The following is a 10,993-nucleotide window of genomic DNA, read 5'->3' as shown; positions in this document are numbered from 1 at the left end:
ACATCTTCCTGGAAGGTGTAAAAAGTGACCCGGAAACCTTGGCTAAGACGCAGACATCATTCTTCGTTGATCAGCACAGAAGACCATCCTTTCGTCTGCTTATGTAAGTATTTGAACTTTTGAGTTGTCTGTGGTATATGTTTATTGTGAAAATTGATGATGTTCTGTTTTATAGGCTTTTGGTGAGATGTACGTTAATCTGGCCAAGGAAGATAAAGAGATAGCGAGGATGAAAAAGCGAGAGGAAATTGCCAAAGGCAAAATTGTCGAAGCACAAGAGGCTATTCGAGAGAAGAATGCTATTGTGCTGCAGAAGGCGGTCTTGGCGAGTGAGGTGGAAGAGTTGAGGGAGAGGTTGGTGGCATCCGAGCAAGCGTATGCCGAGGCCAAGCGGAAGAAATTCGAGAAGATAGTTGTTGCCAGGGCTGAAGAGTCGAGGCATATCGAGCATCTGATTTGCTTTATAGCTACATCTTAGACACGCTAGTGGAAGAGCTGATCGTCTGGGCGGAGACACTGTCAAAGTTAAACCCTATGCTTGAGATCAACTTCAACACTAGCGGTGTGCCTTCTGCTATCAGTCCTGCCGATGATGTGCCTCCTACTGTCATTTCTGCCGATGCTTCTGAGCCTGTAGCCACGGATGTTCAGGAGCCAACAGCCAAAGCTAGAGAAACTTAAGATGAGTCTACCGAAGCGTGAAGGCTTTGTTTTTATGTATATTTTCGTATTATGACTAGTTGTTCAGAACCTTTGTTTCCTTTATGGAGTGTCGATGGTACTCATGTTGTGTATGAATATTTTGCCTTGCCATAAGGCAAGGTAATTTTGGTAATTTTATCCTAGCGTATTGTGTGCATAACAAATTTTTTGTGATAAGGCACAAATTTGCCGTACCAAAATAATGTGTCGAAGGCACTTGTGTAGGTGGAAAGAAGACATGTTTTTTTCATTAGGTAAGTGCTGAAGGCACGCATACACACGAAGCTTAGTAAAGTATAAAACAAAAGTGCTGAAGGCATAGGAAAATATAAGATAATAGGGGATGATGGTAACGATCGTGGCTCGTTCATTTGTGGTAGTAGTTGAGATGATTAGCATTCCATGGATGAGGTAGGGGTTTGCCGTTGGGACCGCGAAGCTGGTAAGTTACGGGGTGGCAAACCTTGATGACTTTATAGGGACCTTCCATGTTGGTCCGAGGGTACCGTCGGTTGAGTTTTTTGTGGCTAGCGAAACCTTACACATGACCTAATCTCCAAGTTTGAAGGCATGAGGCTTCATGCGAGGGTCATAGTATTTGTCAACATGCTGCTTATAGGCAAAGTTGCGCACGTTGACCCGGTCACGAAGCTCTTCCATGAAGTCCAAGTTCATGGCCAATTGCTCGTCGTTTGCTTCGACTTTATATGAGGATGTTCGATAGGAGGGCTGGTTGATCTCTATCGGTATAACAACTTCGATACCAAAGGAAATGGAGAAAGGCGTTTAACTTGTAGTACGGAAGGTGGTGCGGTAAGACCATAGGACATCTGGGAGTAGTTCTAGTCTACAACCCTTGGCTTTGTCAAGCTTTGTCTCTAGAGTTTCTTTAATGATTTTGTTCACAGCTTCTAACTGGTCGTTGGACTAGGGATGGGCCGAAGAGGCGAAGCAAAGACGGATCTTGAGGTTGGAGAAAAATTGCTTAAATTTGGCATTATCAAATTGCCTACCGTTGTCTGTGACAATTGCTTAGGGTATGCCGAAGCAACAGATGATGTTTTCCCAAACGAATGTCTCAATGCAAGCTGTTGTGATGGTAGCAAGAGCTTTAGCTTTGGCTCACATGGTAAAATAGTCCACAACAATAATGACATATAAACTTGGCCCTCTTCTTCTTGTATAGGTCCGATGAGGTCGAGTCCCCATTGGGCAAATGGCCATGGTTGACCATCAATGTCAATGGTTTGACAGGGAGTTGTGGGATGGTGTCAAACGTTTGACATTTGTCACATTTCTAGGTGAAGGCTTGTGCATCGGTGTGGATAGAGGGACAGAAATATCATTGCTGGATAATCTTGTAGGTGAGAGAGATTTAGCACTAGAGTGGTTTCCACAAATGCCTTCATGGACCTCCCAAAGGACGTAGTTGCCTTAATCTGGGGTAAGACACCAGAGGTAGGGTACGCTAAAGTCACGTTTGTACAAGGCACCGTTAATGATCAAGTATCGAGGAGAACGGTAATGAACACGTCGTGCCTTGGCAGGGTCTGTAGGCAATGTTTGATTTTGTAAGAATTGGAATATAGGATCCATCCACGTTGGGTTTTGCTCAATAGTGCAAATGACTAGCGCTTGGGTGCTGGGTGTCTTTAGGAGTTTCACGTGGATATTACTGAACCAACTTTGCAAAGGCATCAACATAGCTATTTTCAGAGCGTGGGATCTGGCTGATGTGATAAGCACTGAAAGTTTTCAGCAGCTGATGGGTATAGTGAAGGTACGTTGTCATGGAGGTGTCCTTGGCAAGGAAGTCCTGATTGACTTGATGAATGACGAGCTAGGAGTCGCTGAATATTTGAATCTGTTTAGGTTCCATCTCTTTGGCTAGCTGATTGCCAGCTAAGAGTGCTTCATACTCTACCAATTTGTTGGAGGTGTGGAAGTTGAAGCGAAGGACGTACTCCAGGACAACTCTATCTAGGGAAGTGAGGACTAAGCTTGTGCCGCAACCTTGGTGATGTGATATTATTGCAAGTGCACAATTTGCACAAGTAATATAGTGATAAGTGAAGTGTTTTTCCCTCGAAGAGTGATTTAATTTACTAAGTACCGATTGTGATTAACCCAAGACTTTATTTGAACAATTGAATGATGAGATTCGATTGATTAATTAACTAAAACAATGAATAAAAGCAAGCGTAGAAAAATAAAGTAGTGAGAGCACTAGAGTTTCTGATTTCACCATAGCCAATTCTACCCAATTCCCTTAGCATCACTATGTGAAAATTGACTTTTAGCAATGAATAATATATGTTGCTAAAGGTACCTAAGAACTGAAGTATTGGGTACCGATGCGTATGATATAGTCATACGCTTTGGATATTATCTGTTGCTAAAGATTATTTACAGCATCGCTATTTACATAATCTCCGATGTGTAAGTTGTTACTATGTGCCAAAAGAGCGTTGACCTCCGATACCTAAACCTTTAACAGCATCAGAGAATATATTAACACTGATGCAAAATACTCGTTATAGAATCAAGGATTTTGATTATACTGATGCGTGTTATGACTTACCACATCAGAAAAAATGCTACTGTTGTAGCAAATTATAGTTTATGCCTTCGTTTTTTGTGTTTATGTTGAAGTGGAAAGCCTACAAATTGTTTGACTTTCTACAAATATTATTGACCCTTCTGGTAAGAAATTTTCATGTCTCACATCACATTTTACTTGGTTTCTGTCTCAAAATATAGAGGCATCACATCCATTTCATATATATTGCCATTGCAACATCAAAAAACATACATACATAGGTAAACTTATGAGTTCTCCTGCCATTAAACCAAAATCCATCCATCATCCATACATGTATAAGCAAAATACTACCGAAACAAAAAGGATAATGTTCAAACTCAAATCCGCTCTAGCACATGACATGACCATTCATCTCGAACCTCGTCCAATTGTGTTTGGGTGTAAAATTCCTTCTTTTTTCCACTTCTCGAATATTGAAATTAAATGAAAAGAGCATATAAGATTAAGAAAAACTGTATAAATTACTTTCCAGTCAAGCCAAATAAACCTAAAGAGAGATCTCTAAAATATGAAGAAATTGAAGCCCAAAGTGAAGACTATAATCAATTAAGTAGTTCATTGAAAAAATTCAACTTCCATATTATCCACATTCCATAATCTGATTGCGATAATACAACTCCAAAAAAAAGAATACAACTCCAAAAACAAGGCATTGCAATAATATCCACATTTCATAATCGGATTACAAACAAAAAAGGAATACAAGTCCAAAAACAAAATTATTATAGGGTCAATGAGGTAAATTTTCAACCCCAAGAATAACAAAACAAAATCTTTGAATAAAAAACAGCACTAGACTCAAACTAGCAAAACAATACCAAATCTAAATTCAACCCAAAAAACTTCTAAAAGAATATGGAAATGGATGAAAAGCGTTCATTAATCCAAAAATAAAATAAAATTCAAAAGTAACAAAACCATGCCATAAAAATTGAGTTATTTCTTTTCATGAACAAAAACAAGCATCACAAAGAGGGAGAAAAAAAAAAGTCTTGACCTGTGAAACATTGACCACTAGTCTGGTAAGCACATAAATAAGAGCAACCTAATAATACATAACTCTCTTAAACCAGTATGTCCATGAAATCCCTGAATGATTATTTCCTTGTAAGCTTACTTTTAATCTGCAAGTACAATCAACTATCAGCAGTTGGATAGTTACAACTTACAAGGTTTTTAGGATTATTACAGAAAAAATATACTTCACATTTAGAAACAGACACAGTAACATTTGAAATATGAGAACAAACCACTAATGTGGATACATGCCTAAAGGCTAACAACATAAAGAATACTAATGATAGACTTTTTGATAAAGATAGGGAAAGAACAGAGGAGAAAATTGAGTAAATAGAGATCAAAACAGTTGATGAATCAACAACAGCCAACAGTTAAACCAAGAATAGGGAGAAAGCCTTGCTACTTCTGGACCTGTGACCTGTAAGATGCTAGAATGGTTTATTGAGAACTCAGTAAGAGTGAAAATTAGGGAGCAACATGAGGCCTTGGAATCAGAAACAAGTAAGCCGAGAATGATCAAATCAGGAAGAAATAGGTGTTGACAGAAGAGCATTTGTTCAAATCCTCACACGGGCGCAGGGGGCCTGATTGACATGTGCTTTTTGTAAAATAAATACAAATATTCTTCTTGCAGCCCGCATGAATAATGCTTCTTATAATATGATAATGATAAATAAAAATCAGTATTTGGTGAACATTATGAATCAAAAGTGAAAAAGAAAAATCAGCAAACCTTGGCTCTTTGGTTCCAAGACGAAGCACAATCACGAATTGCATACATATCTTCACAACCCTTTACATACAACCATTCATCAGTGAATAGAACACGTTTATCAGCCTACACATGGAGCGGAATATAAATTATGCTTGAGTAAGCATGTGACCCATATAGCAGCCATATTAGTCCAAGCAGATTGGGAAAACTCTCGATGTAAAAGACCAATTGACTAAAATGTAAATTCTATATTTCTCAGGCTTTGTATGTGCATAAATGTTATGAAACAAACCTGCCTAATCTGTCTCATTAAGTCCCTCTCAACTAGAGAGTCCTAATACCAGTAGACCACACAACCAACACATGTTGTACAGAGACTCTATCTTGGATTTCACCTTCATTGTGATTTCCTTATTAGAGACACTAACAACCCGACATCCCATTTGAACATCAATACCATCTCTTTTAAACTTGTGTTGCAGCAAAAGAACTAATACTGTCATCAAACAAATGATGAGCTAATCTCTTTTAAATATAGTTTCTAAGCACAACCAAAATCAAATTATGAAAGAAGAATAACTCATGCATTATACTGATAAAGATGTTGCAATTGTAATGAATAAGGAACCTAGAAAGCACAACCATGATGAGAGATGCTCAACAAATCAACTTAAAATGCACCTAGAATATTATAATTTTCGATACATACACTTCAAATATTTTTTTTAAAAACCAAATCCAATCATAATACATGCTTAACAAAAACAAAATGCATTGCAGTTTTTGATCAAACAGCATAGTAATAACTCAACGAACCAAAAAGCAAAGCCATCATGAAATCAAGTAAATCAAATTCTGTAAATTTCAAAAAATTTCAATCCAATCAGAAACAAATCCACATAAATCCCCAATCTAATCGTCATAATCTTGGAGAAAGCAAAACACAAAATTGACCAACCAAAAGGTTCACATCAGTAACACTGCAAACATAGAGACATAAAGTAGAAGGAAACAAACCTCAAGCTTACAGATTTCACCAGAACCAGAACCTGAACTAGTTCATTCGAATATGCAATCCTATGAAGATTGACAAATATGCAATCCACCGGTATTGCTCATTTATGATAGTGATGTGATGGACATGCTTTAGTGAAAGGAACAGAGACGATGACGCAGAGGATAATGGCGACAATGAAGCGTGAGAGGTTGAAATGGCCCATCGCGTCCTCAGATCTCGATACGAATCAAATCGAATCGGAGATATCAAAAGGGGGCTCAGAAATTAAGTTTTGTTGGTTCTAATTTTTAGGGTTTAGGAGAAGATGGCGGTAGAGACGGAGAAAAAGAAGATGGCGGTAGAGATGGATGGAGGACAAAGAGTATGGCGGCAGAGATTGAGGATGTAGAAGAACTTGATGGAGGAAAAGAAACAAGGAGAGTGAGTATCGCGAGAGCGAAGAGAGAGGGATGCGAGGGAGAGTTAAAATTTTTTGTTAAAAAAATCACTGTAGCGGCGTTGACATGGTTTTGGCGTCGATATAATTGTTCAGCTTAAAAAAAATTATTCAAAAACATTTTACGCATCAGTAAATTATATCATCAATGCTAAAGTATAATCAACGACATCGGTAGAAAACCCCTAAAATTTGTGCTGATACCTTTATACCCCTTTAGTCTTATTAATTATAAAATCGATGCCTAAAATACTAACAGCATGGGTTTTTAGATTTGTCGATGCCTATGTGGTGTAGTGTAAAGTAAAATTTCGCATAGTGCATGTTAATCCTAATTATTCTCCATGTTGACAGTCGATTTTCCCTACTTTATTCGATACTCCATCCCTAGTTATACCAAAAGTATTCTTATTACCAACCAATCTATCCCTAGTAATGGAATTAAGATAATAAGAACCCATTAAATTCCTTGGAAAACCTGCAAAATAACCGCATAAGTCATGACAAACATCCCTATTTAATCATGTAACCCATGACATCTATTACAAGAAGTAACCCCAAATTGGATATCCCTATCGTCAATTTAGCATCAAAACAATTAAATGTTGGCCAAACATTCAAAGCATTAAGCATAGTAATAGATACTCAACATGAGAAAATACTTGAAATTAACATTGACTGAGAAATTGAGTATTCATGGCTAGGCTACATCATAGGCCTAGCAAAAAAGAATTAGTTCGTGACAACTTTAATAAAAAACCATGATAAATAATGTCATAGAAAAGAAAAACCAATTGAAGATTTGATCTCTGCACCATAGCAACTCTAGGTTGTCGACTTCTTTTCACGAAAACTCTCTCTCCGCTTTATGCTCTGTGTCTCTCCGAAAAAGAAAATAAAAGAACCCCCAACCTTAGGTTAAGGTTTAGTATTTACAAGTTAAAGGGAATTGTCCAAAAATAAAGAAAACAATAATTATTTAGGAAGTAGATGAATAATAGGAATGCCAAAAAAAAACCCAAACTAAGGAGGAAAATAAAAATAAGGTGCGGCAGAGAGAGAAAAATGAGTATTTGGCTTTTGGAAAGAATAAACCCATTTAGAAAAGGAGAAAAGAAACTGAGACTTGAGGAGGTAATCTTCTCCAACTCAAAGGAGGAAACACAACTCTGGCGAGAAAATGGTCACGCCATCTTGCATTTTATTTTGACTTTGTTGTCCAATCAAGAGATCCCATTTCGTCAAAAATCGTCGCTGCAGCCTAGACCACTCATCGGAAATCGCCCAACTCACTCTCTCAAAATCGCTCTCCAAACACCAAGTATATTTGCTTCAACCTATCAACGAGCTTTTATACCTTTACACACTAGTGACGCCTCGACTTACGCACCATGTTCATTATTGTGTTACAAATTGCGCCCACGAACGCCTCGGTTTCCACACCAATGACGTCTATTCACATTCGGCCACACCAATACGACTACGACACGAAGCACAAAAATAATTGCTACATCACATGCAGAACCCCCAACTGATGGGTAGGCTCCATGCTGATCATGTAGGGGCAATTCCTTTGTACAACTCACGCAACTCCCTACTGATATGTAGACTTCGTGCCGATTGTTTGGGGGGTAGTCTCTTGCACGACTAGCGCAATCCCCTACTAATCGGCAGGCTCCTTATCGATCGTGTGAGGGGAAGTCTCTTGTGCGCCTCGCGCAACTCCCTATCAATCGATAGGCTCCATGCTGATTGTGTAGGGAGAAGTCCCTTGCGTGACTAGCGTAACCCTCTACCGATCAGCAAGCTTCGTGTTCATCGTGTGGGGGGCAGTCTCTTGCGCGACTGACGCAACCCCCTACCGATCGATAGGCTCTATGCCGATCGTGTAAGGGGAAGTCTCTTACGTAACTCAAGCAACCCCAACAGATTAGTAGGCTCCATGTCGATCGTGTAAAGGGCAATAGTCTCTTGCACAACTAGCTCAATCCCCTACCGATCTTTAGGCTCCATACCGATCGTGTGGTGGAAAGTCTCTTGCGTGACTCGGGCAACTTCTTATCGATCGATAGGCTCTATGCCGATCATGTGGGTAGAAATCCTTTGTACGACTCGCTCAATCCTCTACCGATCGGCATGCTCCGTGTTTGTCGTGTAGGGAGTAGTCTCTTACGCGACTTGTGCAACCTCTTATAGATTGGCAAGCTCAGTGCCGATCGTGTGAGGGGAAGTTTCTTGCGTGACTCGAGCAACCCCCAACAGATTAGTAGTCTCCATGCCAATCCTATAGGGGGAAGTCTGTTGACGCAACTCGTGCAACCCCTATTGATCAATTGTGTCGATCGTGTGGGGAGGGAATTCTATTGTGTGACTTGGACAACCCCCTGCACGATTGGCATGGAGCTTACTGATCATGTGGGGGGTCGGGGGATTCCCTTGAGCCACTCGCGCAACCCTTACCAATCGGTAGGCTTCGTGTTGATCGTTCGATCGCTTGCCTACTTGCCCGACGTCCACTCAATGACTTAATCGAGTTACTTTCTTGTTGAAACGACTCCTAGCTTGCAAACTTGGGGGACTACCTACGGCATCCGCCATGCCGAAACACTCGGTCTAATTATTCGATATTTTATAAGTTCCCAACCCAGAAGCCACTTCTTGATTGGCAACTTGGGGGACTATTGTTTATACCATAATCAACCAAGCACATTCTACATTGGAGACCACCGCGCAGACATACCCATAGCCTGCCAAAGGCAAGACATTTCTAGGAATCCCTGAACACTTATGACACCATCATGATCTCAGCTACCAAAGACACCTTTCTTAGATGTGGCAATTGTTTGCCCAAGGTGATTGCCGAAGCTCTCAACTACAAAACCTAAGCCTTGGAAACATGTCGCCACCACTGTGATGTGCACAAAGTCCCACATCGAAATTTTGTGTAAACCCCCACTTTCATTTCTCTATAAAAGAGGAATAGTACCCAGGTAAAAAGATAACTACTTTTCACCTTTACTATTACTTTGTTAAAATTTCTGTGTACCCCACACTTTCTAACTTAAGCATCGAAGAGCTTTCGGCAGGTACCACACCGGTACCCGAAGCTTGACGATTGCCTCTTCCATCCTTCTTTTGCAGGATGACCTTGTGACCGAAGATCTCCCTTTCCAAAGGTCCACAACCCCCTAATCCTGCTGAAGACTCCACAATTCTTCTTTCTAAATTGAATCCAATTTCGGATATCAACAAAGGCTTGCAAAGATTTTCTTTTGGCCGTACTATCAAAGTCGAAAGTAGTGTGTGTTGAGTTGATATTGCTCCTTGTTTCTTTCTTTCGATTTTCTAACCAAGAAATTTGTGAACTTAAGTCAAGAATACGACTCATTTGTATGCTTTTGCTTGGTTCTCCTTTTCAAAGTGTCCCAATAAGTTAAATGACCAATTATATTCAACCAAGCTAGCAGACAAAACCTTGGTGATAATTAATGCTTTTCTTTTTATGGTGAAATCTTGGTGATAATTGGAAAATGAGAAAATTCCATGTATAGTATTAGTGTTTATAAGAGTTATTTACATCAACACGCTATGAGATTTTTGGTGTTTTCACAAAATTTTTTGAGGTTTCAAAACTCACATGAGCACCCTTTGAGATTTCAAATTATTTTCACAAAAATCCTTTTCGTTGATTGTTCGTTCAAAAATTAATGATTTTGTAAATAAAAAATTTATGCAAATGAAAAAATCAACCTCAATAAATGTATGCAATCTACCCTCATAGGTTAATCTTTAATTTTTTTTTAAAAAATCTTAAAAGTGATTTTGTTAGAGGCAAATTTTTTGTTCTTTGTTTTAAAAATACAATAATAACCTTTTGTAGACTATTGGATGTCTCACTATATTTGGTTTGTGGACATTTTTGTTATAATGTTTTTTGGTGAAGCATACCTGTGGCACCATAGATTAATAGATTATGGTCTGGCTTTATAATAATAGAGAATAAGTTGCACATAACCATGAGCTATAATGAGAGAGATAAGTTTTCAAAGATGGGGTCACCAACCGCACCTAACATGAGTATTTTTTTGTCTCGAATTATTCTAATGCACAACTAAAAACTTGTTTCATAAAATTCACTCGAGAATTACCGAAAATGGTCAATGTGGGTTTTAGACTGATTTTCAGAAAGAAAAAAAAACTGAACAAATTCTTTATAGCTTGATTTCTCTATAAGATGGCTTTGCAATTTCTAGAAAGTATTTTTCTGAAAAACAAACGAGTTGTTGTTTCCAAAATCACATCAAATTAATAGAATGAAGTTGATAGAATTTTGAATTGTCTTATGATTGTAAATAGCAAATTTGAAAAAAATAGAGACCAAATTTGAAAAAAAAAAATGAAAATATCGCAAGGTAAAAAGAAGGAAGAAAGAAAGCGTTTCTTAAATTTTTTATTAAAAATGTTCTTTGAAGTGGGGGATTGATTTTATGCATAATCAGA

The sequence above is a fragment of the Prunus dulcis genome, chromosome 3 (genome assembly GCF_902201215.1).
Source record: "Prunus dulcis chromosome 3, ALMONDv2, whole genome shotgun sequence".
NCBI classification, from domain to species: domain Eukaryota; kingdom Viridiplantae; phylum Streptophyta; class Magnoliopsida; order Rosales; family Rosaceae; genus Prunus; species Prunus dulcis.
Note: the sequence above shows the minus strand (reverse complement) of the source record.